The sequence below is a fragment of the Schistocerca americana genome, chromosome 2 (assembly GCF_021461395.2).
Source record: "Schistocerca americana isolate TAMUIC-IGC-003095 chromosome 2, iqSchAmer2.1, whole genome shotgun sequence".
Classification (NCBI taxonomy): Eukaryota; Metazoa; Arthropoda; class Insecta; order Orthoptera; family Acrididae; genus Schistocerca; species Schistocerca americana.
Genome location: NC_060120.1, coordinates 722,103,868 through 722,130,824, shown reverse-complemented (window position 1 = coordinate 722,130,824; position 26,957 = coordinate 722,103,868).

Sequence of the window (26,957 nt, the reverse complement as noted above, 5' to 3'; positions counted from 1 at the left end):
TTATTATTATTATTATTATTATTATTATTATTATTATCAAACCATTGCTTGGGTCAGGAACAGGTGATAATGTAACATTGTAATAATAAAATTTCTTTAAAAAATGGATGGAGATTAATACACACTTTTTTTAATGTGTCGAGGTTTTTGTTTCCTGCTTGTTGAGTTAAGTGGTGATATTTCCATATAAACGTTCATCCCCTAACCCGTATTTCTTGATTTATAACTGAAAAGTCAAAAACCAGTTTTCATAGAATTAACTTTAAAAATGTTTTAATATAACGAAATATTTTCATAATGTGGCAACCTTTTTCAACCATTTCTTCCTTTTTCCTTTATTTGTGTACTAGATTGTAACTTCCAGTATCTCTGCAGGTATTTTACTACAGGCGCCAGTTTCTAAACCATAGCTTTTTCTTTCCGCTCGGGGTGTTCAACTGTTTCCAACATAATGAATGAAGTTTGTGGAGAAATACGGAATATTTTACAGCGAATCTCTTTGTCTCCTCCCACGATATACATGTGGAAGAAAGCTGAGGAAGGTTTTTCAGTACTATGGGGTTTCCCGAACGATACTGGAAGCGTAGATGGGAAACACATCAAATTAAAATGTCCCAAGAACGTGGATCTGACTACTACTGTTACAAAAATCATTTTTCACTCGTTTTTTTTTAGCGTTGGTAAACCAACTCCACAATTTTATGGTCGCTGACACAGGAAGTTAATGAACGACATATCAAAAGTACCATTTTTCAGAAGTCAGCATTCTACAGACGATATATCGCTGAAAAAACAATTCTACCTCCGAAGCCACTACCTGGCACACACATCCACTTTTCTTACGTCATCGTTGGTGACGAAGGCTTTGCACTTCAAACGTACCTGATGAGACTGTAACCTAAAGCCGGAAAGCTGTCTGATCCCAAATAAAATGTTCCAATCCACAACTCTCTCGAGCACGTCGTATCGTTGAAAACGGATTCGGTATATTGGCTATGAAATAGCATGTATTTCTGAGGGCCATATACAGATGAGTCAGCAGCAGACTGCACAGTTAAATTAGCTAGGTGTCTACATCACTTCATTATAATGAAGAATGACAGTGAATGCTCAGCTAGTGATCAAAGTGAAGAGGTCATACGACCTATGCAAGTGATGTTGCCAACACATGCTACTAATCGGAGATCAGCCCATGCTGCAATCCAGTTCGCCGAAACTTTTGCTGATTATTTTGTCATTAGGACATAACTTTAACAGACATTTTTGTAGTACTAGTATGGGGTATCTAATAACAAATGATAACTACATAACACAATTCGTTTGTGAAACAAAAACATGTTCGTACATACTAGTAACATCCAGCTCTTCTGCAATCATTTTTGTAGAGCTAGTGTGAAATGTCGTACACCTACATGTACGTTCTCACGTTTTCTACCATTCTGTTTCGTCTCCCATCTTGAAAAGACCTCTAGATGAACTGATGTAGATTACCTGGACCAAACGATACTTTTGTGATTTTGTACAAACGTATCAACAGCCGCCTATAATCAATATAAATAATAATATTCCTTCTGCGTATGAGGATGAGAATAGAGATTAGATAATTAATGATACTTCAAAGTATCAAGATAAAACAATATTATTTCCTCACACACCGTCTGGCGTGCGAACAATGGTGTTGGTGGCTGAGGTCGTGCGTTTACTAAGTATTTTGACATTACCGAGAGAAATATCGGACTTCATGCGGTAAAATTGCCGTGAAGATTGATTTATGATTCTTTTATGCTAGGGCTTCATAATTTTCCATCAGATTGCACACAAAACTCTGTGATGTCGCAGCCGCTTACATCATTGTTCAAACTAATAAAATGAAAAAAAAGACATAGAGATTAATAAAACATATGTTCAAGATATCATATAAATTATTAAGAGACACTTACATATAAACAATAATTGTTGCTTGGCAGTATATCAATATAAATGAGTACGTCGAAGCGCCTCTTTAAATCTGCTTATGTTCAGTATGCAACAAAATGTCTGGAGGTACGGAGCAATCACAAAATCATCTCATCATTCTAAGTAGCGCGAGAGGAGTCAGAGCTGAAGTACAATAATAAAACATTTTGCTGTTTTTTCACCCCAACTACATACTGTTTATCGATAGCACTTCATATCATGTCTTCGACGGCGCGGAAAAATTATATTATCGCTTTCGCGTGCAGATGAGCCCTTAAACGCAGCGGCCAAAACTGTTTCGCTGCGACAAACCGCTTCGTATGTGACGCGGCTACTGCAGTGTTGCGTCATACAAACGTATCGCTTGTTCGCGGCGGGCAGAGATCGCTGCCGCCGCGATAGAGCGCGTCCTGTGTGGCGAAGCCTTAAAGCGAACGAGAAATCGAGCGAGACTGATAACATGATTCCAACCCTTAAATTCGGTTATAATGGACCATTCTAAGTTTGTCAGTATACCTCACACTAACGCTTACTGTTTAGCTTTCCCTAAACATTGTTGGCTTGAAATTGTACCAGTGAAGAACTGATTGCCGGCCGAAGTGGCCGTGCGGTTAAAGGCGCTGCAGTCTGGAGCCGCAAGACCGCTACGGTCGCAGGTTCGAATCCTGCCTCGGGCATGGATGTTTGTGATGTCCTTAGGTTGGTTAGGTTTAACTAGTTCTAAGTTCTAGGGGACTAATGACCCCAGCAGTTGAGTCCCATAGTGCTCAGAGCCATTTGAACCATTTGAATTTGAAGAACTGATTAATCTGAGAAAGAATGTCCAGTAAAAACTCATTTATTATTGTAATTTTCAAATTTTGTTCCAAATTTATTTCTGGGACTAGATGGTCATCAACGACTTTGCAGAATATATAACGAGAAATTCAGCTTACAAAGTAAGTGTTCTGAAAGCAACTGAAACGAAAGGAAAACCCAAGCCATGGCTAATATGTATAAACGTCGTTCTGGTATATATATCATTTGTAACTGTGTAAATAACATGTTGTAAAAGTTCTTTTATACCACGTATTATGTAAGAGAATATCGAAACACTCGGACAATGTAAACGGACTATGTATGTGTGTGATTGTGGACAGTGTTGAGCTATCCACTGTGATAGAAATATAAGGATTCCTTGAGATTTCTCGGGAGTGAATTTTCAAAGAATGCGAGGCAGGGGGACGTTCTGGAATGCCAAGGGCACAAACAAATAGAGAAACCAAGCGTGCCGCAGTGACGCAAGCAACAGTGCCGTGTCTGGACAGAACCGCTGCGGTCTCTTAGAACGCTGCGGCATTCTTCGAAAATACGCGTGTAGAATGCGACGTTTTTCTTTTTTCCACAACCAGCGTAGGACTTTGATGTAAACATTTAAGTTTTGCCTCGACCCTTGCTTGAAACACATGAACTCCCACAAAGAGAAATGCAATCTGTTAATGATTGTGATATGTATGAAAAACTGTGTAAAGTAAACATTGTAACTAGTATTGTCTTATCTTGTTTCTTATCTTTCTACTCATTCTTTTGTGTGCCTTAAACTGTGTTAACTTATATTTTCTTGTGTAGTACGGACACGAAATTTTCGTAACAGATGAACCATTTCAAACCTAATGACTTTTTGAAAGATGTAATTTTGTTGATTAAAATATGTTATGATATACTATAATGCTTTGAGTTAAAATGACACAGTGTTGTCATGCAAATTACTTGCACACACATAATTATGATAATTTATGGTTCAAAATGGTTCAAATGGCTCTGAACACTATGGGACTTAACCTGCGACCGTAGCGGTCACGCGGCTCCAGACTGAAGCGCCTAGAACCGCCCGGCCACACCGGCCAGCTGATAATTTATGAGAAGCTTAATGAATGATTAACAAAATTTATGTAGACAAAACTCAATGCCATTACGCATCTGCATCTCCGCTTGTATTTTTTCAAACATTCCCTGATTCTGTTTCCCTTCAGAAAAAACTCATAGAATGTGGGGCAAATGTAATACCGAAAATGCAGATAATATACCTCCTGCACTACCCAAAATCTTTCACCCTTTAATATCTGTTCATAACTTGTAATATACTGCTATTTCTGAAAATGTGAGCTTTATTACAGAACCTGTATTTAATATATAATGGAGGTAATAGTGTATTTATTTGTGAAGTGAACGTGTATGATTGACTGTAATTGTAATGCAAATATTGCAAATTGCTGGCAGTAAGTGTGCTCTTGTATAGAGAGTCTCTGTCGCGCTGCAAGCAGAGAGAACACACAGCAGCTTGAGTCCCGAAAGAGTGCGGAAGTGTTTAACCAGCTACTTCATTTAACTTTGCTTTCAAAATTTAGTATTTCAGTATAAGTAACTGCAATTTCAGTGCTTTTTGATTCATTTATCCTGTCGTGAACTGTTGTGGAAAAGTGACAATATCGCCCGCAGCTCGTGGTCGTGCGGTAGCGTTCTCGCTTCCTACGCCCGGGTTCCCGGGTTCGATTCCCGGCGGGGTCAGGGATTTTCTCTGCCTCGTGATGGCTGGGTGTTGTGTGATGTCCTTAGGTTAGTTAGGTTTACGTAGTTCTAAGTTCTAGGGGACTGATGACCATCGATGTTAAGTCCCATAGTGCTCAGAGCCATTTGAACCATTTGACAATATCCTGTTGCCACACCTGTGACTATCATCAGCATTTTGCATTACAATTACAGTCAATTATACACGTTCACTTCACAAATAAATGCACTATTACCTCCATTATATATTAAATACAGGTTCTGTAATAAAGCTCACATTTTCAGCTGATTATGCGGATAGGAGGGACATGTGGTCAGCACACCGCTCTCCCGGTCGTTATGATGGTTTTCTTTGACCGGAGCCGCTACTATTCGGTTGAGTAGCTCCTCAGTTGGCATCAAGAAGCTGAGTGCACCCCGAAAAATGGCAACACAGCATGGCGGCCCTGACGGTCACCCATCCAAGTGCGGATCACGCCCAACAGCGCTTAACTTCGGTGATATGGCGGGAATCGGTGCATCCACCGCGCCAAGGCCGTTGCTCCATTACATTTTTTAGGGTTTATGATATTCATTAACTTTATGGTAGGGTGACCGTTTAATTATTCCTTTTATTTGGTAGTCAGTATTTCATGTATTTTATGTACCCTTTTCCCCCGCGTGGTTCGTGAGCGATTGCTCTAATTTCCACCTATTTCAAAATTATTAGCAGGATTTCGATTAGGTTTAGGATAAATGCTTACTTCAGAAGTGTCTGTCGTACATTTGTCTCCCACTAAATGGTGTTACTTTCTTTCGATAACGATAGCCTTACTCGTAAAATTTCATGAGGCATACGCAATCACTGTCATTTATATTGCAAACCAAAAGGCTGATTAGGTATGGGGAGTTACAAGCGGAACATTATCGTTAAACTTCAGACATTTGTGCATTGTCAATTTGCATCAACACGTTTTACACATTTAATCAAATTTGCCTAAAACGCAGCAAAATGTGTAGACCAATGAATGCAACCATTTTTTCCTCCATCCCAGTTTTGTGTGAATAAGACTATTAATTACTGACTCCATTAATTTTCTTTTATTAGGTGTGCCCAGTGTAGGTAAATGTTCGCTTTGGTGTTCAATGCTGATAACCTCGGTGATGAGGGCCCAAAAGCTTCTTTTCATTATCCAACAAATACTTCGCATTTTTGTGACGACTACAGGGAATAAACAAAGAACTGTTTCATTGTTGGTAAAATAAACATTATTCAAAAATAATCATAAGAACTGTGCTACAGGAACTGTTATAAAATATTTATTATCAACAGATTAAAGTCCCCGTTGGTAATAGTTTTCTGTAATGTAACACTGCCTTGATTTTCTTTACTTTACTATTCACTTGTGTAACAAAGGCATCTGCAATTGTTTGGCAGTAGTTATGAACTGCAAGTCTTTCAAAAAATTAATGATTTGAGACATTTTTGGTATGGTTTGAGAGTTTAAAATTCGTGTGTGTGGACTTTGGACTTGACGCTACGCGGTGCTACGTTCCCTTGGCATGGCTGCACCTGCTTATTCGTCGATTCGTCTGTTACGCAGGAAGGGCTGTCCAGACCGCCGTTATAAGCGGTTCTACGTGCAGCAAGTATGAGTAACTTCAAAATTAAAAAAAAAAAAACCGGCCGTGCGCCTTAACAGCTAAAATTTTGACACTGCGTTTCTTTCGGTGTATTATTCCAGTGTGAATAATTTCAGGGGAGATTTCGACAAGTTGGATTGGACCATTCCCCTTGCCAACCCTGACCTGTTTTCTTAACTGTGTAAAATGAAATGTTGAATTACATGTACCTAAAATAAACCACTGTGCCGTTAATTAACTTAGTGTTTATTTTTAGCTGCACTGCGAAATGAGATTTTGTTATCATTACAAAAATGCACCTAGTTGTCCACGCAATAGTGAAAAGTGTGACAGCACGTATATGTTAAGATCTGCATTCAAACCGTGATGGTAATCTCAGTGAATTATTTTCAAATGAATGAAAGGTTGCTTTAAACTGAATTTATATTACGATTGTTTAATAACACACTTTATGTTGAAAACTAAGTTTTTCATTTGACATTATTGTGAACAGTTCAAACTGATTCTGACAAACATTACTTGAGTTATGAAATTTACTCTTTAATTTGAACGGAAAGTGGAGGGTGACGAATAATAAATAAAATTCTGAACTCATGACCAGTGATTCGCCATGGATACCAAATATAGATGCTGTTGACAAAAACACAATCTTTACACTACAATAATTATAAGGCTAGCGCATGCAGCAAATAAGAACTCTTTTCATGTTACCTTTTTTCAAATGTGCTGTCACTATTAAATCATCTCATAAGCATCATCTATCCTCAGTCACATTAGGGAGCATCTCAAAATTCATTCTCCATTCAGCATGTCCGCCGTAAAAAGCTCCTCATTCACGGACCACACAACTCTCTCCCTCTCTCGCAGCAGATCTCTCTCTGACATCCTCTACTACTAACATAACCTCTGGTAGCCAAAGAGCAGCGTCTCAGTCACGTATTCAGACATCCTAAAACGCTCATCATGGCAAACATTTCAGACAAAGCTGCCACCTCTCGCCATATATAACCTTTTCAACTGTTATCCTGAGTCTATTTCGCCACCATTCGTTCTACAGTCATTGCATTTCAGTCGACAGTCTGTGCTTTGGTATGATGCTCAAATGTCCCAAATGCCAATGATTCAGCCTTTCTCAAAGTCCGAAAGATAACGAAAAGCTGGAGATGTATGTCCACGGCATATTCTCTGTTGTAATCTCTTCCTGAAAGTACTCGCACCTTCCTCCATCTGTAGGAATTTTTCTTTTCCGAACTGAAAATAAATCCACGTAGCGATGACGCTTCAACCAACAAACCTCACAGGCTTGACAATACTGAAGTCACAGTTTGGTCCGTTTGGTGCATTTATTAATGGTGTAACATTTTCCATTTGCTTCCGTGTATTAGAACAAGCACGAGTTAGAAACAATCACCACCTTGCCAGAGTGTATCAAATTCCGTATAGTTTATGTGGCGAACTCCTTCCACTCCATCTACATCCAGAACCTTTTAAAATTAGGTTATTTTTTAATGAGAATCAGCAAGGTAAGACGATAGTTTTTCCTAGCGCTAAATCGTTTCGTCGTGTTCACGTATTTGAGTTGTTCTATACATGTTAGAGAGCGCTCTGCACGGGATCCATGCGGAACAATTAATGCATCGTAACGTAACTCGCTCCGCAGACGAGGTCGCTAACCCATGCCCGTGCGATGGCAATCCGGTTCGAATCTTGGTGATACATGGAATTTCCGCTGCCATTATTTGGCTGGCAAGCGGAGGAGAGGTGATGGCGTGTAGTTCCTGATGACCAGTCTTTGCGCCATTGTCCTGGATAAAATTCCGTGCCTTCCCGCAGTGTCTCTTGAAAGCCGGCCGGAATGCCCGAACGGTTCTAGGCGCTACAGTCTGGAACCGCGCGACCGCTACGGTCGCAGGTTCGAATCCTGCCTCGGGCATGGATGTGTGTGATGTTCTTAGGTTAGTTAGGTTTAATTAGTTCTAAGTTCTAAGGGGACTGATGACCTCAGGAGCTAAGTCCCATAGTGCTCAGAGCCATTTGAAGCATTTGTCTCTTGAAGTGAGGGCGTGTGACTTTGACGATGGTGATCCGTCCCTCAGGTGGGGATATCGAGCTCGTCGGTTCCCTAGGCGATTTTTGAGAGGAGCAGGCTATGTTTCGGTACCAAGTTCCTCCTTTTCCCTTCACTTCGCCCTTGACAGAAACCCAACGCTACAACTTACAAGCACTCATCACAGTCCACACGACAAAGATAAAAACTTCACAGTTAATAACTGGTCGGAGCAGCAACGACAAAGCGCCTTCACCAGGACCTTGTCATGAGCGGCGGTGCAGGATTTCTGCACCTGCTTCCCCTACTCTCGTTCCCTGAGTGTGATCATTCATCGCTATGTCAGATTGTGTGAGTAGTTTATGACTCATCTAATATGCATCTGCCTGTAGTACATAGTTTGACATTCCCAAAAGGCAAAATACAAAACTCGTGGATCCTCAGAAACTGATGAAGATAAATTAAGATGGTGGAAGCCACTTATTACAGATCTTCTTGAGACGGAAACTGAGGAAAGTACTGGATAAATTGAACGGAAGGTACAGAGAAGATGGATGACAATCATGTCAACGCGCTTCATGAGTTCACTGAAAGGCTAATAAAATGAGAACGTTGGAAGGAGGACTACAGTTAAACATCCAATTGCGGTTGAGTTTTCTAGGGAAGTGGGAGTAAATCTCTTTGTTTTACGTGAATATTCCGGTATTCGCCTTAAGTCAGTTGTGAACACCAGTATAAACTAAACCCAGATGGTCCGACTGGAATTAGAGCCACACTTCTTTTAAATACGAGGGCGTGCTCAAAAGTAATGCCTCCGAATATTTTGTCATAATCTCAGTATCGGTTGAGATATTACATAACATGCAAATTACTTTTTAGACTCCGCCCCCCCCCCCCCCCCTCACTGCCGCAGGTTGCAAATCTCTACCACCATAGGGCTCTGAATTGTTGCGTGTAATATGGCGGTTGGTAACGAAACGTACATGAGAAACAGCGTGCTATAGTCGAGTTTCGAATTCTAAGAATTCGTCCACACACGTGTCACCGTCTCTTCCAGCATGACAATGTCAGACTACAACGAGCGCTGCGCCCTGTGTTACCAACCCATCGCCCTGGATTCACTCTCTTCTGTCGTCCTCCAAACATTCCCGACTTGGCCCCATACCATTTTCACCTGTTTCCAAAACTTAAAGAACACCTTTGAGGACTTTACTTTGGTTGTGATGAAGCGGTGCAAGCACAGGTGAGGTTTTGGCTCCGTCAACAAGTCAAACTTTCTACAGTGACACTATCAACAAACTGGTCTTTCGCTGGAGAAATATGTTCGCCGCCAGGGTGCCGATGTAGGGAAAATAAATACATAGACATGAAGAATAAAGATGAAGAATGTTAAGAAAGTTTTATTTAAGAAGAATCAAGATTTTTCACATACGAAATTCGAAGGTATTACTTTCCAGCACGCCCTCGTATGAGAATAACATCAAAAACACAGCGCCACCTTACTACATCAATATCGAAAGGTAAACAACTCTTCTTCTATGACAAAGACAGGAACGCACAAAATGCAAAAATGTACTGTCTGAGTATCATGTCCTGGGCACATATTGCAGAAAGAATAGACAACGGCCGTGTGCTACTGTACTAGAACCCTGAACAGTATTACTTTTCCAGTACGAAACTGATAACATGCGTAGGATAATATGACTTCGTCTTATGCTCAAACGTCTAACAAAGAAAGTGTAGTTTAGGTATAACTGGTTACGTAGCAGAAATGCAGAGATATTCCACCAGCTTGCTCGTGTAAACAACTGATCATTTCTTATTACACACCGTCGCCTTCTGAGCCCTCTCCATAAACTTTTAAGACCAACGTAAGGAGCAATATTCTTCAGTTTTATGACATAATACTTTTCTTAAGAGGATACACCGAGCTCTAGTATGTAGGTCAACAAACATAAATCCTGTTTTGCAGCTAGTCCTGCTTGTTATTCCTGCCCCTCACGCAATATAAAATGTATAGTGGCACATGGGTACTAAAAAGGACGTTTCCCTATCTTCATACTTACCCTGCTGAAACCACTTTGGCTGCATGGTGTTTGAAATACGTAGATAGCGTCAAAGGTGTAGGATTTTTCAGAAGAAAGCGTACACACTATCATATTCCACCTCAGTCAGTATGTGACAACGTTAAACATCGAGCAAAATAAGTGCATTTTAAGTGTAGTAAGTATTCACCATTCTTGCTCTACTTAATTATTACTGAGAGGAAATGATTCCCAACAGATCATTTTTAATTGTCTTTCTCCCTTGATTCCGACTCGATTTCTAAGGTCGGGTCTTTTATTTCTTGACTGAAAGACATTTATTCGCCTTTTTCGTCATTTATTAACCAAGTGAACAGCTGGTCGAGATGCAGGTTCTACAGACAAATGAGCGAAATGACAAACGTCCTCAGACCAGTGGCGTAGTACCTTTCAAGTAGTCAGCTAATCACAAACCGACCTGCGTAGTATCGTCACAGTTCCAAAGCTAAAGCCACACACACCGCATTGACGCGTAAAGCACTTTTTTGTAATCTCACATTTCCGGAAACATTTTCGTGAAACAAACTTTTCGTTATCATAATTTAAAAATTTTGGCATTAATTTTGACAAAAGTATACATTTTAGAAACATGAAAACTGTGGTTACAAAAATATAGAATTGGTTATTAAAATCTGATCCAGTTACTGATATGTTTGACAGATAGAGCTGGTAAGTGCTATATCACCTACTGCACTCCCCTGACTTAAGCCCTCGTGACGTCAACTCGATTTCTAAACTGAATGAAAAACTTCACGGCATTCGCTTCAGAACTGCTACAAATTCGTCGGGCAGTAGACCGCGCCGCTCGAACTGTCAACACAACTGGAACAGCTAAGAGTATCCTACGACTTCCACATCGCTTGCAACGGGATATACACAATGCTGGTGACTACTTTGAAGGTCAGTAAGACATTGGAACACGCATCTATTTTGTACGAGCTGTAAATAAATAGTTGTCACTATTAAAGATCCAACCCTCGTATACAGGTTGGTCCATTGATAGTGACCGGGCCAAACATCTCACGAAATAAGCATCAAACGAAAAAACTACAAAGAACGATACTCGTCTAGCTTGAAGGGAGAAACCAGATGGCGGTATGGTTGGCCCACTAGGTGGTGCTACCATAGGTCAAACGGATATCAACTGCGTTTTTTAAAAATAAAAACCCCCATTTTTTATTACTTATTCGTGTAGTACGTAAGAAAATATGAATGTTTTAGTCGGACGACTTTTCTCGCGCTGTAATAGTCACAAACGCGTAACTACGTAGTATCACCTAATATTCCGCCAACGCGGACGGTATTTGCTTCGTGATGTGTTAAAATGGACCGTATACCAATTGCGGAAAAGGTCGATATCGTGTTGATGTATGGCTATTGTAATCAAAATTATGTATGCTGCTCGGTATCCTGGACAACATCATCCAAGTATCCGGACCTTTCCCGGAAAGTTACGTTATTTAAAGAAACAGGAACTGTTCAGCCACATGTGAAACGTCAACCACGACCTGCAACAAATGATGATGCCCAAGTAGGTGTTTTAGCTGCTGTCGAGGCTAATCCGCACATCAGTAGCAGACAAATTGCACGAGAATCAGAAATCTCAAGAACGTCGGTGTTGAGAATGCTACATCAACATCGATTGCACCCGTACCATATTTCTATGCACCAGGAATTGCATGGCGACGACTTTGAACCTCGTGTACAGTTCTGCCACTGGGCACAAGAGAAATTACGGGACGATGACAGATATTTTGCACGCGTTCTATTTAGCGACGAAGCGTCATTCATCAACAGCGGTAACGTAAACCGGCATAATATGCACTATTGGGACACGGAAAATCGACGATGGCTGCGACAAGTGGAACATCAGCGACCTTGGCGGGTTAATTTATGGTGCGGCATTATGGGAGGAAGGACAATTCGCCCCCATTTTATCGATGGCAATCTAAATGGCGCAATGTATGCTGATTTCCTACGTAGTGTTCTACCGATGTTACAACAAGATGTTTCACTGCATGACAGAACGTCGATGTACTTCCAACATGATGGATGTCCGGCACATAGCTCGCGTGCGGTTGAAGCGGTATTGAATAGCATATTTCATGACAGGTGGATCGGTCGTCGAAGCACCATACCATGGCCCACACGTTCACCGGATTTGACGTCCCCGGATTTCTTTCTGTGGGGAAAGTTGAAGGATATTTGCTGTCGTGATCCACCGACAACGCCTGACAACATGCGTCAGCGCATTGTCAATACATGTGCGAACATTACGGAAGGCGAACTACTAGCTGTTGAGAGGAATGTCGTTACACATACTGCCAAATGCATTGAGGTTGACGGACATCATTTCGAGCATGTATTGCATTAATATGGTATTTACTGGTAATCACGCTGTAACAGAAACGATAAGTTCAAAATTGAATATGTATCACATTGGAACAACCGAAATAAAATGTTGAAACGTACCCACGTTCAGTATTTTAATTTAACAAACCTACCTGTTACCAACTGTTCGTCTAAAATTATGAGCCATATGTTTGTGACTATTACAGCGCCATCTATCACAAAGCGAAAAAATTTGTCCAACTAAAACATTCATATTTATTTACGTACTACACGAATATGTAATAAAAAATGGGGGTTCCTATTTTAAAAAACCGCAGTTGATATGCGTTTGACCTATGGCCGCCACCAGCTAGCGGGCCAACCATAGCGCCATCTGGTTTCCACCTTCAAGCTAGACAAGTTTCGTTCTATGTAGTTTTTTCGTTTGACGCTTATTTCGGGAGATATTTGACCCGGTCACGATCAATGGACCACCCTGTATACACTCGTATCGACTACTATGGAAATTTACTTCCTTTGCCCACAAGTTCATTTTAACGAGTTAAGCGAAAATATGATACAAACATGTGTTTACTCTGTAGGATGTTACAAAATCACAAATGCACGGTCATTGAAGTCCCTCCCCCCCCCCCCCCTCGAGTCCTTTTATATACCCCTCCTCTGCCTTTCCCCACTCCCTGTCCCGTCTGCCCAGAACCCGCCTCCTCTTATGGGTCCTCCATCGGCTCCTTTCCCCCCTCCCCCTCACTTCGTTTTTTCCTCTCCTTCCCCCCTTTCCTTTCCCTTCATCTGTCCAGGTTGCCCCCATCTGCCCTTGGCTGTGGTATATCATATTTATGCCAATTTCGTAGTGCAGTGTTCAAGTGAATGTTCAGTGTTGTTCGTCTTTCCAAAGTGTTGCGAACAGAAACCATGCTTTCTCTGTGTGTACATTTTATATCTCTTGCGAACAGAAACCAGACCATCGCCATGTTTTTTTAATTGTCTGTCATTTCTTTTACCTGTCTGCTTCATATGTATTTTATTAGCATCATCAACCCTTTGTTCTATGTTTTAAGTTCCAAGATTTTACGCCATGTTACCATTTAAGTCTCCCATTTTATCGCATGTTTTTATTATTCATTATCTTCATCTTTGTAAAACAAATTATGTAGGCTGAAGAGCGGCATACTACGCTGCTGCCAGCCGGCCCCCTTCTGGGGGAATCGAAACTCAATAAAAAAAAAGTGATTGAAGTTGTAGAGGGTATTAAATACGTTAAGTTTTGCTTAGGGACCTATGTCCACAGAGGACCCGTTTCCATGTTACAAGAAAATATAAAAGAAATATTAGTATTTCTTGTAATTACAGTGACTGCTCTAAATCATGGACACAGTATTCGTTGTAAAATTATAACTAACATTCTTGGTTAAGAACATTTTTCCATAGCGCTTAATTTTGCAGCACTCACACAAATAGGTCTTCCTTAAAAAATGCCGGAGTGTCATTAACAGCACTCCTCAACAAATGGTCGACACAAGTGGTGCAGCAGAAAGCGGGAAGGTCGGAAGAGCACTTCCCCATTTGGCCGTCCTGATTTAGGTTTTCCGTGGTTTCATTGTATCGCTCAAGGAAAATGCAGAGATGGCTCAGATTTCCTTCCCCGTTTTCCGGAAACGGACCCTGTGTTCCTTTTCCAATGACGAAAGACGTTAAACCCTACCCTTCCGCCCTTATTTTCTTTCGACTGTTGCGTTGAGGTGTCCAATGAAAACTGCTAGACCTAAATCATGTGAAAATCAGATTTCTTTAGTTATGTTCTGTTGCACATCTTTAAAAAACTTCACCAATATTTCTTACAGCACACCATACAAGAAGACTACGTACAGGACACTGCGACTGGAACATGTCGCAAATGGGTACTGTGCACGATGTGGATGATAGTTAATTAATAGATTATTAGTGATTACATTGTAATCTCAACTTCATGAAACCTCATGTTCAAAAATTGCAACACCTACTGCAATTTATTTAATAGACTATTTTAAGTAAATTACTGGTCAAGAGCTTATAGACAACAGTTTTAACAAGACACAGCGTATTCTACTCCTGGAGAATCTGCGGATGGAAAGCGTAGAAGATGTTCGTTTGCCAAACAAGGGATAAAATTTAGTTACATCATGATGGCGCCCCTGCGTATACGACGTTTGGTATCATAACTCAAGGACACTATTCTGATGCTGTTTGGTTGTCTGTCACGCTGTAACTTGGGCATCATGTTATGTGAAACTTACAAATCATACAAAACAATAGGATATGATGGATCAGTTGTTTGAATTATTGGAAATTTAATCCCAAATAGTACGAGTGTATGCCTAGTAGTGCTCTTCGAACGTTCGTGTTCTGGACTGGAAAGCTTAATCTTCTCAAATGACCTCGTAGTCGGCAGGATGTTAAACAATAACCTACCTCCCTTCCTGAAAATTTACACGAATTGCATCAAGATCAAGCCTCTCTGAATTATACTGTGTCCGCAAGGCACTCATTTTCTCCGGTTTATTATCCGTTAAGGCGTTTGGTAACACAGTGTGTATAGTTTGTCAGCCCATGCAGGCTGCAAGTGAGCATTACCGGTTACTTTTTATTCCTGGAAAATATAAACAGCGTGAGAAATGTCCATCTGGTCCACTGAGGATGTGAACACGGACGTCCATTTATGTGAACCCAACTCCAGTAATTGAAAACATTATAGCCATCGCCTCTGGAGCATTGTCATTCCGCAGGGAAATACACGGTGCCAAACACACGCATTTAAGCTTCGCACAATAACATACACTTGTCTGCTAACGTTTTTCCGCTGATCATGAGAGCAACTCATTTGCATTCCATGCGTGTGTCACCGTTTGAAAGAGATGAAATCAATAATTAATACGCAATATGAGACGCCGTGTTTAACGAATTACAGTGCCAAATTTAATCGGTACTGCATTAACGAATCGTTTTTGTGCTTGCCGACACGAAATAACGGAATACGAGCTTCATTTCGAAGCGCTGATTAAAGCAAAGGAGATGAATAACATAGAAGTATTCTCGTTAGTCGGCGTCTTCACTGTAAATAAACACTTCTTTTCAACCGCACAGAATTTTTAATAAAATTTGCTGTTGTTGTTGTGGTCTTCAGCAGGCCGAAGTGGCCGTGCGGTTAAAGGCGCTGCAGTCTGGAACCGCAAGACCGCTTCGGTCGCAGGTTCGAATCCTGCCTCGGGCATGGATGTTTGTGATGTCCTTAGGTTAGTTAGGTTTAACTAGTTCTAAGTTCTAGTGGACTAATGACCTCAGCAGTTGAGTCCCATAGTGCTCCGAACCATTTGAACCATTTTTTTGTTGTGGTCTTCAGTCCTCAGACTGGTTTGATGTGGGTGCAAAAAATGGTGATCGAATCTGCAATGCGTTAGACAGCGTCTACTGTCGAACTGTAATCAAGGTCAAATTCTGACGATGAAAATTTCTTCCACAGTCAGAATTCTACCAGCTAACATCTGGTGTAACGTCACCTCGCTAACGTGTATTTACAACGTCCGCTATGGAGGCAGCTCAAACGTATTACGTAACCACTAAGCAAATTATACAAGGCTGTTTTTCATCAAGGTGGCGGTGAATGCTACCGAGCGAATTGGTGTAGCTGTTTAGGCCAATCCGTGAGTATGAAATCCATTCATAAGCGCAAACAAGAGAAACATTATTCTGTTGATAACTGTTCAGTCAGCACGTATGAAATCAAGTACAATTTTAAATTCCGTATGTAATTACTCTATACTTTGAGTTTTACTGAATTACCGTTAACACAATTCATGTTAGAGCAGATGCGGCCGTGAGATACTTTCAGTATCATATATTTTATGCAGTGAAAAATCTGAGAAACTTGTTACATATAGGATATCCTCCTTACCACTAAGGCAGAATTTCGTTAATAGCTGAACACGCATCTTATGAAACCATAAGTTTGGACAAGAGCAGAAACACTATGAAAATTAATGTTATCGTGTAAGATGCTCCATACCTGCATGGTCGTTCCCTCATCCACAAGAGCACGGGCAAAGGGGAGTAGCTTCATATCAGTCAGTCAGGTCACCAAGACGAAGAACTAGTTAGTAGCGATCGCACACAGTGACAGTTAGTATGTCAACAGTTCTGGAATTGTTTATGAGAGTGATATCCCGAATGCTATTCGACAAATACTATTGGGGAAGAAAATGAAGGAAGAAGACAGTACAAGTAGATGCGAAAGTTACTTTTGCTTTACATCCAAAACAGAAATAATGAAATATTTTTGTTTAATACTGCCACCAACGGCCTTTCCGCAGTGTTAACACCGATTCCCATCAGAACACCGAGGTTTAAGCACTGTCGGCCTTGGCTAGCACTTGGATGGGTGGCCGCCCGCGTCTATCGAGCGCTGTAGGCAAGCTGGATGCCCTCAGCCATTGTGAGACCAACTGAGAGCAACGGGACTGAAAAGTGGCGACAACGGTCACGAAAACTTATAACAGCTGGGAGAGCGGTGTGCTAACCACATCACCCTCCATAACAGGATCCAGTGACGCGTATCGGCAGAGGATGACACGGCGGTCGGTCGGTACCGATGGGCCTGAGGCCTGTTCGAATTTTAATTCAGAGCTGCAGCTCATTTACGGAAAGATGGGAAAAGTAAAAGAAGCTGATGTAACAAGATTCATCTGAAATGATTTTGTGATGTAATTTCTTGTATCAGAATGGAAAGAAAATTATTATTTTTTATTTATTTTTTTTATTTTATTATTCATCTAATGTCAGGTCGTAACTGCTGCACCAGTTCGCTCGGCAAGGTTCACCGCCACCTCGATACAGAAAGAGCCTTGTATCATTTACTTGGAGTTTGCACTATACATTATCTGAGCTGCCTCCATAGCGGACGTTGCAAATACGTGTAAGTGAGGTGACGTTCCACCCAGACGTTAGCTGGTAGAATTCTGACAGGAAGAATATTCATCACCAGCATTTGACAACCAAGGGCAAGAGAGACAATGTCACACTGTTTCTGAGCATCACACCGCACGCCAGTGTCCTTGTTCAGCATCAAACTTCTGAACAATGAGATAATATGACGAAACGGCTAACCTGGTGCACTATGCAGGGTAGCAGTTGTAGGGGATGCTTATCCAACAGCTTCCAGCGGCAACAAAATTTCGTTTTCAATATTTCACTTTGATCGAATTTAAAAAATTAAAATGCTGTCGTAATGTAGTGATTAAGAGATAATCTTATGTCAAAAGTTTAGCACAGTAAAACAAGTATTACAGTTAGTAACTGTTTATATGTGTTGGGGCAGCGTAACTCACAGCGCGAAAATTACTCATATTATATTCCATCAATATTTGAGAATGGAACACTTAGCAACTTCCAACAAACTTTACACATAATTTCAAACCTGTTCTAACCTTCTTCACACTTACGTGCTGAATGTTAAATACAGAACGTAATCAGACGTTTGAAGTTGTTTTATACATTGGAGCTTGATAGTGTCGGTCTTTCAGCCAAACGGTGGAGATGTTGAACTCCGCGGCTCCATAGGTGCTATTCGAGAGTGATAAATATTTCATCTCGTCTGTCTGTTTCTCTCTCTTTCTTCCTTCCTCTATCTATCTTTACCTGTCAACAGTTGCAGTCTAGTACTCACTACAGACACTTAAACCAAACTATTTCACTTATATCTTCTCAAAGCAAAGATGCCATATTGTGCAAGTGAGTTGTTACATGTATTTTTTGTCCACCTCCCGCCCTAGTTAGAATATGCTTTTGTACTACCGTTAAATATCGGAGAGACCGTCACGGACATGATATGTGAACTGAATGGCAGTCAATACAGCAAAGGCGTTTTTCGTTGCGGCTGTGTCTACTCGTGAAATTTCAGTCACAACTTTCTCCTCCGATTTCAAAAATATTCTGTTGGCGCCCACCTACATAGGGAGAAATAAACATCACGATAAAATAAGAGAAATCAGAGCTCACACAGAAGGATTTAAGTGCTCTTTTTTCCCGCGCGAGCCGGCCTTTGTGGCCGAGCGGTTCTAGGCGCTTCAGTCCGGAACCGCGCTGCTGCAACGGTCGCAGGTTCGAATCTTGCCTCGGGAATGGATGTGTGTGATGCCCTTGGGTTATTTAGGTTTAAGTAGTTCTACGTCTAGGGGACTGATGACCTTAGATGTTATGTCCCATAGTGCTCAGAGCCATTTGAACCTTTTTTTTTTTTTCCCGCGCGACCTTTGAGAGTGGAACGGTAGATAAATAGCTTGAAGATGTTTCGATGAACCCTCTGCCAGGTACTTAATTGTGAATTGCAGAATAGTCATGTATATGTAGAGGCAGATGTAGATGTAAATAATTATGACTTAGAACCGCTATATGTACATGTCTAAAGTTTATAATAAACAAAACTGTATGCAGGTGTAATCATTGTTTCAGAATTGTTACCTTTAATTTGCAACTAGAATTCTGCAATCGGAGTCAGTGTGAATAAAGTTTCCCTAGGCGTCTTATCGTACGATGATGAAATTTGCTTTTTCAGACGCCCTCTTTGCTAGTGATAAGACGTACTGCTTCTCCTCTGTTGTACACGTTAATGTGCCTAAAGTGAACTCTACTCACAGAGCCACTTAACTCCATTACTTTTCCTGTTATTTCTAAAGAACGTTCTACCTCGGCTGAGTAAGAGAATTACCGAATTCGGTACCGACGTCTGACTACGCTACAGGCTGCAGTCTCAGATTTACGAGGTCGGTCATGCATGCTGTCGATTTCACAAGGACAGTGACGGAGTTGATCTCTCCACGATCCAGTGAAGAGCAGGTAGTACGTGGGAGCGCTGCGACAACTCGTGTGTCACGCATACCTCGCTCACTCTTACGGCATGTTTCTCCGAAGTTCAGCACACAGTGTAGCTTTTTGATCACAGTTTGCGAGAAGAAATGTAAAATACCGAGTAAGCAAACGTAACACAAGTCTTACAAGCGGAAAGTCTTCCACTTCCTCCTGCCCCAACCTTGAATTAATTTGCAGTAGTTTTCCAAACAACGTGACCAGTCTCCAACCATTTCAATTTCATGAAGCTCCTGCATATTAAACCTGTGTGTTCACGGCGCTCATTACTCTGTCAGCTTCTCGCTTATGTCCCTTATAGAGTACTTTCTAGTACAGTGGATGGTTGAATTTTTTCATCAGTATGTGTCCCTCAAAGATGTGAAACCCTCTACTAACTGTATAAGTAAATTTTTGCGTCTCACTTTTGCTCAGTAGTCAGTTCTGGCGTCTCACTTGTGCTTAATGAAGTTCTTCGTTCGCTTTCTTTGCAATCCGATCAATCTACTGAATCTTCCTCTCATAGCCTACTTTACACAACTCTGTTCTCCTCCTTCCATCAGTTCTTGTTACCCATGCATCACTGCCGTACCACATCAGTAGAAAATTTCTGCTTCTAGGAGACATAGGCACATCACGAGGCTTGAGAATTACATAGCAATCCATGGCCGCAAACACCAGGGGTAAATAATAGCAGATGTTGAAGATCGGAAAGAAAACGAGACAGTGATTCATTTGAGACATTTATTGTAAATAATGAATACACAGGGTGAACGACATGAATACAGCTCTAATGTTGCATCAAGTTCCCGAAGTTTGCACGGTCAGACACACGCAAGTCTGACACCAATGAAGCAGTAACTTCCTGGTCGCGCTCGAAGACGCCGGCAGTTTCTTTGATTGTAACAGCCGCACAGACGCTGCGAGGAGATCCATTTCAGACTTCAGACTCCACGTGATCGCGATACATGAGTTATTTCAAGGATCCCGAAGAAAGAAATCAAAGTTCGACAAAACGGATGAGCGTGAGGCCCAGGCAACTGGCCCAAAAAAAATGGTTCAAATGGCTCTAAGCACTATGGGACTTAATATCTGAGGTCATCAGTCCCCTACCCTTAGAACTAATTAAACCTAACTAACCTAACGACATCACACACATCCATGTCCGACGCAGGATTCGAACCTGCGACCGTAGCAGGCGCACGGTTCCGGACTGAAGCGCCTAGAACCGCTCGGTCACAGCGGCCGGCACAACCGGTTCACCATACCCAATCTATCGCTGCGGCGACCCATCATGTTGGAACCACATGCTGCGCCTGAAATTTTCCAGAAAGGTCTGATAATTCGTAGCGGTCAAACGGGATGATAAAGGTACGGCCAGTAGTCACCGACCAAAACCGCCCACACATTAACTGTGAAGCGATACTGTGTCGCACAGTGCCGCATACCGTTGGGGTTTTATGGTGCCCACAGGTGTTCATTATGGTGAGTGAATACGCCATCCCTAGTGAATGTGGCCTTATCAGTGAACAACATATAAGCTGGGAAATGCACGTCTCGGCCACTTTGTTGTAGAAAGCACTGTGCGAAACGCACACGTGCAGGATTGTCATCGGGGTGCAAGAATTGTACCCTTTGGAGATGAAAGGCGTGTAGGGACTTTACGCTCAAAGCACGCTGGACACCGCTACGAGACAGTCTGAATTCAGAGACAATGGCACATATCCCGGTGCTTGAATTAGATTCTACGACATCCAGCGCGTTTCCATCCACAATGACCGAACGCGCCCATCGTGACCTGCCCTCACTAGCCCTGCAACTTCTTAATGACCCGTACTCGCACGAATTTAGATGCAGACGTGCAAACAAACGGTAGTGTGGCTCATGTCTGTCTGGGAAACGTTCTCGATAAATGCGTTCTGGAGCTCGTCCATTGCACTCAGCTATGTCATACATTAAGTGCATGCCTGCAAGCTCACCGTTCGTATACCGTTCCATGCTCCTGGTACGCTGGTTAGGGTTCGAATGAGGTAACCCTTACGTTCACCTCCAGTACTCAGTGTACAGCACCACCGAGCGGCGAGCAACGACGTTTGCGTCCGCGGTTACTATGCATTTCTCAATTCTTATGATGTGCCCCACTTCCCCTAGAAGTCTGTTGCGACATTTCTAGGATTCGCGGTGTAATAAGATTATTAGAGATAATTCTGAAGGATAAATGAGACATGTGAAATATCCTCAAACTTCAAGAAGAATGTAATAATTCCAATCCCAAAGAAAGCAGGTGTTGACAGATGTGAAAATTAGCGAACTATCAGTTTAATAAGTCACTGTTGCAAAATACTATCGCGAATTCTTTACAGACGATTGGAAAAACTAGTAGAAGCCGACCTCGGGGAAGATCAGTTTGGATTCCGTAAAAATATTGGAACACGAGAGGCAATACTGACCCTACGACTTATCTTAGAAGATAGATTTAGGAAAGGCAAACCTACGTTTCTAGCATTTGTAGACTTAGAGAAAGCTTTTGACAATGTTGACTGGAATACTCTCTTTCTAATTCTGAAGGTGGTAGGGGTAAAATACAGGGAGCGAAAGACTATTTACAATTTGTACAGAAACCAGATGGCAGTTATAAGAGTCGAGGGGCATGAAGGGGAAGCAGTGGTTGGGAAGGGAGTGAGACAGGGTTGTAGCCTCTCCCCGATGTTATTCAATCTGTATATTGAGCAAGCAGTGAAGGAAAGAAAAGAAAAATTTGGAGTAGGAATTAAAATCCATGGAGAAGAAATAAAAACTTTGAGGTTCGCCGATTACATTGTAATTCTGTCAGAGACAGCAAAGGACTTGGAAGAGCATGAAATGAGAGTGGAGAAAGACTAATTGAGTTCCGTAATAAATTTCAGCAAGTAATAGCGAATACTCTCTTGAAGAATCACAGGAGGAGGAGGTAAACTTGGAAAAGGCTGGATGATACGGGAAAATATCAGTTAGATTACATCATGGTCAGACAGAGATTCCGAAATCAGATAATGGACAGTGTGGCGTAGCCAGAAGCAGATATAGACTCAGATCACAATGTAGTAATGATGAAGAGTAGGCTGAAGTTTAAGAGATTAGTCAGGAAGAATCAATATGCAAAGAAGGCTATAGATACAGCAATAAGGCATATCTCGGTAGGCAGCAGAGTTGAGGAAAAATGAACACTCTAAAAAGGACAGTCACAGAAGTCGGAAAGAGAAACATAGGTACAAGGAAGGTAACAGCGAAGAAAACATGGGTAACAGAAGAAATGCTGCTGTTGATTGATGAAAGGAGGAAGTACAAAAATGTTCAGCTCAATTCAGAAAAAAAAAGAATCAAGACACGTTCATAGGATTTGTCGACCTGGAAAAAGCGTTTGACAATGTAAAATCGTGCAAGATGTTCGAAATTTTAAGAAACATAGGGGTAAGCTGCAGAGAGAGGCGGGTATTATACAAGTAAAATATGTACAAAAGCGAAGAGGCAATAATAAGAGTGGATGACCGAGGACATCACAAGCAGACTAGCACTGGCAAAAATGGCATTCCTGTCCAAGAGAAGTCTGCTAGTATCAAACATAGACCTTAATTTGAAGAAGAGATTTCTGAGAACGTACCGTAGCGGCACCACCGCTTAAGATGGGGAAAGGTTAGCTTCTGTGCAACATTTCTGAGTGCACACGTTACAGCCAGGTGCGGGCCTGTTGACTGTAAGTTATGCTACCAGTGGTTGCGAAGTAGAATGGAGGCCAGAGGGCCGTAGACCAGCTGAAAAAAGTAAACGCAGCGATTTGCTTGGCGCAAGTTACAGGCAGACAGGGCCCACTTGCCCAACCTAGGTGTTATGAGTACATGATTTGGAGTGGCGCGATAGCAAAACAGAGGCACACAGCTGAGTATAAATAGGCGCCAGTTCACTAACAAAGCATTCAAGTGTGGCAGCTCTCCTGGACGGTGGGGCGTGTCACACCACCGGCTACACGCAGCAGCAGATGGGGCGCCAGCGTTCCAGTCGACGCCAGGTCGCTGGTTCGACCCTCTGAGGCCAACGCACGTTCTGCAGCCAGCCAGCAGCCAGCAGCCGGCCACACCACAGCTCGTTACTGTGGGCAGTCTTGTTGTCATCTGGCACACGCTAGAGGCATCCCAAAGCGAGAGCCACAGATTTGGACGCCAGACCGTGGGCGCTCGTTGTCGCCGCGTGCGTAGCTAAGGAAACGCGCCGTGGATCGCCTTGCAGCTCCCCATGTGCGGCGCTGAGGCGGCAGGGATGGAGACCACTGAGTCGCTTGCCTGCGCAACCTGGTGTTACAACTCCGCGGCCGTACAAGGCCAACACACCGCAGGGCGTTGCACGGGTCACTGAGGCAGCCATCCACGCCAAGCCATTTCGCAGACAGTGGAGTGGTGTCCTCAGCATTGCAGGACAAGGATAAATAGTAAAACTAATTTTATATTCAAGTGGCAGAACGTTCAAAATCCAGTCACCATAGATTGATCCACTTACTGGTGACAATCCAAAATTCACGATGAACTACGTGACTTCCAGCCTACAGCCTTTTAAGAGCCTATACGCTCTAGTAACATCAGAGTAACTGGGATTGCATGGCCGGCCAGCAAAACCCTCAATACAACAGTAACTACAGGCCAGATAACAATGAACAGTACACAACAGAAAAAATACACTGTAAAACTCTACGGAATTAAGATGCCAAATCCAAGAAAACACATTATCTAGTTTTAAGTCGACACACAAGAAAATAGTACTCTCAGCACAGCCCAACTGCAGTATTATTTGTGCTTTTGCAACTTATCCACTCGATATTGAAGGTGAATCACGCAACCTTTTCTCAGCGACATTCGGTCCGCATCTAACATCACTAAGTGCAGTCTGCCTCCTTTCTGAGAGACAACTGCATATAATTAGCGCCGCTTAAAGACCAACACTGATGTAGATCCAAATCCGCCGCGCGGCCTCACACACGCAATCGCCGGCCAAGCCAACTGACTCCCGGTACTGGGACCAGCCATCAGCCACGAGAAGAAACTGTTCACAGTTACTGCAGTTCGCAAAGTTCCTCTCTCCACCGGCGGAAACGCTTAAACCGCCTTCACCGGCTGTGCCCTCTCTCGGGCGGCCAGAGAAGTCATAGAATTCACCGAGTAAAGATAGACGAGAGTAATAACCATCGATACACGCTCACTCACTCGGGTCACTATGCAGCTGACAAGGGGACCGTACATACTAGCTCTCACCGATTTCACTCTTGTTGACTGGGTGTGTAGAGCATGATTAGGACTTCAAATTATGTAAAGAGGAAGGCGCAGCTCTCAACCGTTTTCGAGAAAATCGAGTTAAAATTTTAAGTTTGTGTATACATACTACTATGTGATCGCTACCACGCCAGGAGTTCGTAGCCATGTGATTCAGTGCTTACGTTCATAAGTGCAAGGTCGCTGGATCACATCTTGCTGTTGGTGCTTTTTTTTCATTCTCACACAGATTATCAGCATTTAATGATTCTTTTGTTATTTGCATAATATTCATCCTGAAAAAGAAAAAAAGAAAATACGAGTATTTTTGTAATGACAGTGGAAATATAAAAGGATACACGACCATTTTGAATCAGATCAGTATAGTATGCCGTTTTTGAAGCTATATTTGTGACACGTACGGAGCACTACAGGAATCAGGATTATATTGACTGTAAGAACATGTTAAACAACAATTATTGTGGCATACACCAGCACAAGCAATGGACGCCGAGATTTTGCATGCGCATAGTTTCTTCAGTGTCTCTACTGCAAAACAAACTTGGTTTATTTTCCCAAACGATTCTCAGTCATCACACAGTTGGGCGACATACCACGCATATCTGATCATATTACCCAATATTGGTGCAGACAGTTGATAGTTTACGATTGATCGAATTTTTATGCAATCTTCTCTTGAAGCTATCTCTCTAATGTCTTCGATGAAGTACGAGCGATTTCCTAGTCGCTTTATAAGTTTTTCCACCTGCCTGTGAAAGTAAACGTCGCAGGGCTGCACCAACGGAGTACATTTTGGAGGAATTACTTTAATACTGCACGTTGGCAGACCCTCTCTATCTTGAAAAAATTCGTCGTACATAACCGGGTTCGTTTATCATCCCCTTGAATTGAGGGTCGAAAGAAATTGTTCTTCTCTCACGTATGGCTTCAGTTAGAAATTTCCTGTCTAGTACTGTTGTGAGTTTGCCGGACTCTGAAGGTGTTATCACAACGTTTTTGTATTTGTGTGCGTACTCATCAGCTGCTTTTTGCACCTTTGGTCCAAAGGAGCCAGTGGTCTCTTGTAACCAATCGAAAAAGGTTGGTAGTAATTTTCCAGATAAGGTGACAGCTTATTGTGAAGTGCACGAATGTGTCGCCTTGTGCATAGCTTTTCGCTGCAGAAAAACCACCCTTGTTCCGCATTCGGCTAGAATTCTGAATTGATTGATATTTGCACCCTGGAACAAACATTAAAAATTAGCATCCCATGGTCTATAAAAATAGTATTGCAATTAATGTAAACGAATCAGGTACTTTTATGTGTAATACCTGTTTGATCAGTGTTAATAACAAAATCATTGTCGTGTTTTGGTTTGAGGGTTCGAGTCTGTATTGGGAAATTTGCTGCTGCATCAAAGACTTGCTGCAGTGAAGCACTTTCCCTCTCCGAATAAATCTGATTATTTGATCTTCATTTGAAGAGCACTACCCACGAGCCTGAGCTTCAAAATTTAAATCAGGGAATTGGTTAGTAGCAGCAAGAGCCCATTGCTGCAGGCTGATTACATTCTCGAGCTTCTATGAAACGATCATAGATCCACGAATCAATTGTTTTAAGTTGTTCAAGCCTTGTTCCACCTTGTTTTACATGTTCCTCCCATCTTTTCGAATATTTCATACTTTCTAGTCGTGAAGCTCTCCTTCTACAATGAGTAGCCAAGCCTCATTCTGGATGCTCTCTCACTAGATTGACGACCGTAATCTTGTAATACTGTGGATTGGCTGGTTGGTTGATTTCGGTCCAATCGGATGAGGATATGATGGTGAAGGAAATCGACCGTACCCTTTCGAAGGAACCATCCCTTCATTTGCCTGAAGCGATTCAGAGGAAACACGGAAAACCTGTAATTAGGATGGGGGACGCCGGTTTGAACCGCCGTCCTCCCGAATGCGAGTCGAGTGTGCTAACCACTGCGCCACCTCGCTCGGTAATACTACGGAACGTAATCACTGTCCGTTTCCGAGTGCTCCTCTTCGGCCTCGTAATCGTCTGATGGAGATGAAGCGACTGTTCAGTTTCTTCAAACACACCCTTTTCATCGATGTCTTGGTGGACAACGACTTGTACCACGACATGTTTCTCCGCTAGCATTTCGAAAATTCTGCGACTTATTTCTTCTCCAGTTTCCATGTATT